Raw genomic sequence first — 6,000 nt, forward strand, 5'->3', positions numbered from 1 at the left:
ATAAAAATACACGTTTTTTATTTACATGTAATTGATGCTGCTTGTGAGTAAGCTTGCATTGTAGCAGCACTAACTGCAGCGGACTTAATCAAAACAAACTTAATTTAATAGTCACTGTTCCAAGCAGGTTATCAGTCACTAATAATAATACTAATAATAATAATAATAATAATAATAATAATAATAATAATATGAACTTACACAATTGTAAAGTGACCCCAGAGATTGGATGTGCCTCCATGATGCATCAACAGTCGCTTGCACAGTTTTCATTCAACTTTTTTTTTTGGTTGTCTGGGCATTTAACAAAAAAAATCCCAAACAGCAGAGGGGTTTCGAGTAATTTCTTTCAATACAGCTTACACTATACAGCGCTTTGCTGTCGAGATGGTGAATGAAGAAATTTGCCTCTGGTTAACATGAGCTGGAGGGGGGTGGGATGGACGGTGCTCAGTTTTTTTTATTTTTTATTAAAATGATAAGTGTTGGCGTATATTTTGTATGTTTCAAACATGCTCTACCATAGCACATCTCTTACAATGTCTTGTACACAAGGTATTCAGTACATATTTTACTGAAGCACTACAACCGCTACAGGTACCCCCCAGTGCTTTGGATAATAAACCCTGCTATAGAGTTGCTACGTATAACATATTTGGTTGGATTTTGATACAACAACTTCTGTTTAAGTAATATGCATTATACAAACAAAAAGATCAAATTGTGGATGCGAGTGACATTTAATGTGTGATTTATGGTATTCACACATTGTCAAACGATTTGTTAACAACAACAAAAAAAAACACACAGTGCGTGAATGGCGTCTGACGAACCTTCGAAGGTTTAAAACAATCTTCGAATTCCTGGCTAGCGAACAAACCTTCGAATACAGCCCTAAACATTACTGCCCGATCTCGAATTCTCTATGACATACAGGTAGACATTTTCAATGAAGCGTCATTTGCTTCCTGAGGAATTTTTCTCAATTTTACGCTAAAATGTTAGCGTTTCTAACAAACATTACCAGCTTGGACAGATCGGAAATGCACACCCCTCTATTTTTCGACATGCCAAGCAATACCACAGTTCACAAATTGGGAGAAAAACAGATGTGAGTAATCACGACTGGAAATGAGAAGCAGCACATAACTGTAATGCTCTGTGTGTGAGCAGACTGCAAATGAGAAGCAGCACATAACTGTAACGCTCTGTGTGTGAGCAGACGCCCGCCAACTGCCTCCATATGTATAACTGATATTGTATCTTAGTAAATGCAAAGGGGCTGTTCCGGGCGGGTGGGGGGGCTGTGTGCCTGTCCCTGATGCGCCTCTCATTCATTATAACAGGGGTTCAAGCTGCGAGGCTGTTTCAGGGGGGGCAGTGTGCCTGTCCCTGATGCCTCTCATTCATTATAACAGGGGTTCAAGCTGCGAGGCTGTTCCGGGGCAGGGGGGGGCAGTGTGCCTGTCCCTGATGCCTCTTGTTTTGTTTCAGATGCAGCTCTCTGCCGCTGCTTTTTACAGGCTTTTAGTTCAGATTGATTCAGACAAGAACCACCAGAGGCTGACACATCCCCCAACTCCACCCCTCTGTGCAAGATGTAACGCCAAGTGGCAGAGACACCCCTAAACTCACTGGACAACTAGTACAAACCCCAAACTACCCGAACAAACAGCACCCTCAGAGCAGCCACACCCACACAGTAATCATGCCAGAGTGTAAGATCGCATTCCCTTTGTTGTAAAAACAAGCTTGTATAATCTGTGAATATACACCTTTCTATGAAGGGCCTGGGAACCAAAACAGTAACACAGAAGTCGTCTTTAATTTGGTCTGAAGTATGTTAAACTTATTTTTAGTTTCTGAAGATTGTATTATGTGCGTTTGAAGTTATGTAACAATACAAAATAAGATTTAAAATATTGCAATATATTAAATATATTTTCTTTGCTCATGCTTTCCTTAAGTACCTGCTTCAATATGTGTAACATATGTATCTCCTTGCTACCAGAAAACAATCCATAAAAGAATGAGAAAATCACTAAGCGTTTGGAAATGGAATTGCAGTATTATCAAAATTAATTCAGGTGGTCAGTTATTGCCATTTGCTTGTATTAATGGTATTATTTCTACAGAGTTTATGTCATTTTTCATTCTACTTCTGACCCGTTTCCTGCATTTCACAAATCAGTTGGTAGTGGCCCGCATGCCGAATGTCCTGGGTGGCTGTGAGCCGAGGAAGTTTAGGAACTCCTGTTCTCCTTGAGCAGTCGAGAATCTCTAACCACTAAAATAACTTGTTCTCTGTAACCATGAAATAAACATGCATTAAATATTAGTTTAGAAACCTCCTTTGAGGCATATATTTAAAAACCCTGGTTATCTCCAGGGATGCATTAGTTAGACTGCCCCAGGCTTGCTAATTGAAACCCCCGGTAGACTGAGGTTTAATGAATGCCTCTTCCATAAAACACAGGGGCTTTACCTATATTTAAAAAGCACCGGCTCCTCAGATAACCGGCACTATCAGGACTCAGAAAGCTTGGGTTTTTGTACGTCTTGGTCATAAAAGACGACAGGGTTGTTCATGAAGATGACATGAAAGTCAATGCAATCCCACTGCTTACTCTCCCACTAAAGTCAATGCAATCCCACTGTATCCTTAGCTTTCAATGACTGCCTGTTAAAAACATTTGTTTTTCAATATAATAAATAATCGTGACACAAAAAAGTAGCTATAATAACCACCAGAATTGAACCTGTCTTATCAGAGGCATTATGCAGGGCCATGTTAACAGGCAGGCCTGTGGGGCCCCCCAGAACACCACAGGCCCCTTAATTACGAGCTTACACATTTCATCGTCTATTTTTTTTTTATTTATGGGGCCCTAAAAATTATATATACCCCCCCCCCCCCCCACACCCTATAAGCGCATGGTTGACAATTTTACATTTCTATTTAATAGCACTTGACACCCACTTCCTTGAACCTGACCTGACGGTTTTTAGACAAGCGCCAATGCACTGTCCTTACAAAGGCAGCATGAAATTCTCCTGTCAGGACACTGCACTTTTGGTTATCATGTTATTGTTAATAAAACAATGGATAATCCTCTCCCTACACTGAAACCCTAATCTTAAGGTCAGTATCCTATACTGCAGTCATTACACATCTAAAGTAGTTCACGCTTGGCAGTGAAGAAGCATTTTTGTTACTTTAAAAAAAGTGACCGGAGGTGCTGACTTCCTCAGTTGCCCTCACATGAACATTTCGTGGTACCTTTGTAAGCACTGCTGCCAACGCACTTCAACCGCAGTGTGATCTCACCCTGCTCTTGACTAACTTTGAAGGCGAGCGATCATTTTTTCAAAAATGACTGGATAAAAAACTAACTGAGATTCACAATGCAAGAAGGGGTAGCTCAGCGTATTCTGTACCCACGGCCCGGGAGTTCTTAATCCAGCCCAAAGTGCGGTGAAAGTAAATGTTTTTCTAAAGAATCACAAGGCCTGTCTCTCAGGTCGGCAGTGGAAGACCACTTTCCTATGCTGTTAAGTATTTTTTTTTGCTTTACAAAAGAGAAGTATTTTTGGGGGACCCCCAGTTTAAGAGCCACTGCCCGAGAGTACAGTACTAAAAATAATTCAATGAATGTTTTATTTGGAACAGTAGTAACATACTGCTGTCAGAAGACCTCCTAAGCCAGTATCTTACAAGCCTGCTAAATACTCCCAGAGTTCGGCCAGGAAGGCTGCTCACTCATATCGTTACTCTACAGGACACCAGGCCAAACTGGACAACTTAGTTTACTTTTGTTGTTGCTGTAAAAAGACAATACAAGCTCATTTTACATTTGTTTCCAGGAAGTCAACATGCTGGACTACCACGCTTTACAGCAGGATGGGTACCCAATACAATATATATATATATATATATATATATATATATATATATATATATATATACACACACACACACACACAGAGTGTATGTCAAGTGCTGTTCAGCTTTCTAGAAACATTTAGAAAAAGTCTTTTGCATACAGTATCAGCAAAAAAATGGTATGATAATTCAAATACTGTACATGCAAAACATGAAGGCTGTTTAATAAGTGGCCATCATATTGTTTTTCCGTTATAATGTGTGTTTATTATGCATTTGTCTATTAAAATGTCAAGCACTGAAACAACCCAACTATAATTTTTATATATATTTGTTTCAAAGCCTTCCGCACATCATCTCTCCCATTACTATTTTCTAAATTCTGTTTGGTGCTGATCGAAAATACTGTAGTACCAATCTATAAATTAATAATACATTAAAAAAAAAACATGAACATGTATCACAATCGGCTTAAAAAATACCATACGCATCACTTGCACTTCATCAAAATGTAGGCTAAAATGGTTTGCATTAAAAAAAAATACCAGACATTTACATTTCTTCCACCACTGGAGGAAAATTACTACAGTATTTTATTAAACATAAACTGAATTACGTTTACGAAGTAGTTCTGTAGCTTTCCTTAACAATATCTAGCTATGGTTTAATCCAAAAAAGTTGCACACTTCACAACTAAAAAAAAGTTGTCTAACTTTTCTTTTAATTCTATCAGCTTCCCATGATTGATTTTATTACAAGGCTTTGTGTTAAATATGTACGTCGATTTTAGGGAATTAGATGCGAATATTTTACAGAACTGGAAGCACAAGTCCCCTCGGTGCCTCTCGCTACCGCCTCTCCCACATTCTCAGACAGTTTTATTAACATTTTCAGACAAAAGAAAAACAAAAATGGCAGCCTGTCTTATTTTTATAAGAAGACAGGACGCCATATTCTGCAGATCCCAAATTTAGTAAAACAATCCGCCTTTTAAAAAGGAAAGCGATCGGACGAACCCGATATTTGCGTCCAGTTTATTTGCATTAAGTGCATGAATGATTGTTTACAAAGAATTGCAGGTTTGAATAGCCCGGCTCTAAAAAAAAAAAAAAAAAAAAAAAAAAAAAAAAACTAGACACTTCCTACAACAATCATGCCTTGCAAAAATCGCACTGCATTTGCAAACTGTACAGGCGCTGGGTTTTTGCAATTCAAATTTTACCTCAAGAATATAATCAACGAATGGTTTATCTTGCATTTCAGCGATCGTACATTTTATATTTTTAACAATTGACCAAAGATCCTGCCTATTCCAAACATGCGCTTGCTTTTGTAATGTTTGTAATTTGCAACTTTTTTGCAAGTCAAATCATCAAAAAAACTAACTGAAAAGCTCAATAAACTCGACCTGGTCTTATAAAGTTATGCAATAGATGAGAATAGTAAGAATGCACACAAACCTGCTTTCTCCGATTGCAGATATTATCCTTTGAATATATATATTAAAAAGGTTGAGATGTTCTTTCTGCCCGTCTTCAGTCTGAATTCAGACCTTCCGGGTCGCCTGCCGTTCACTTCTGGGTGCTGCAGGCAGCGAGTCGCTCTCATTACCGTCTGAATTGCAGGGACAGGCCGGGAGATCACAATTACAACGCCAAAGAAACGAAAAGCGAACATTAATACAGAACGCCAACTAGCCTCACACAGGAAATAATTGTATCATTATCGGTACATGCTAAACGTTTTCCAGCCGACAGCAAAATAGCACGTATCCTGTTGGAGCACACAGTATATATTTTTTAATACGATGTAGCGGCCTGAATCTGTGTTTATATAAAAGAAAGGCGGGCGTATTGTCGCGTAAACTACACATTTTACTCTGATAAACCACGGTGATATTTAGTTCCTTATTTTTTTGTATCAAACGAAGCAAGCCCCAATGTAACTCACAGACATTGTAATAATACACGGATTTCTAGGCCTGATCGAGGCCCGCGGGCCATTACTTTTTTTAAAATGTTTTAATTTTAAACCAAAAACCAGCACCATAATTTGTATAAATATATATTTAGTTTATATTCAAGTGTACGTTGTGTTTTATATTAAAACAAAATACA

General features: G+C 38.4%; 1 protein-coding gene across 2 annotated transcripts in view; it reads right to left on the reverse strand.

Moving 5' to 3' along the window:
- The window catches only part of LOC117432032 (zinc finger protein 362-like), a 29,617-nt gene extending 23,858 nt beyond the window's left edge, over window positions 1-5,759 (reverse strand). Inside the window, exon 1 of one of the 2 annotated variants that reach the window (XM_059001932.1) lies at window positions 5,344-5,759. The gene's annotated coding sequence lies outside the window, so the exon portion shown is untranslated. The remainder of the gene's footprint in view (window positions 1-5,343) is intronic. The other variant, XM_059001931.1, reaches the window with a different exon arrangement.
- Window positions 5,760-6,000: the final 241 nt, after the last annotated feature.

This window comes from Acipenser ruthenus, chromosome 27, assembly GCF_902713425.1.
Source record: "Acipenser ruthenus chromosome 27, fAciRut3.2 maternal haplotype, whole genome shotgun sequence".
Lineage (NCBI taxonomy): Eukaryota > Metazoa > Chordata > Actinopteri > Acipenseriformes > Acipenseridae > Acipenser > Acipenser ruthenus.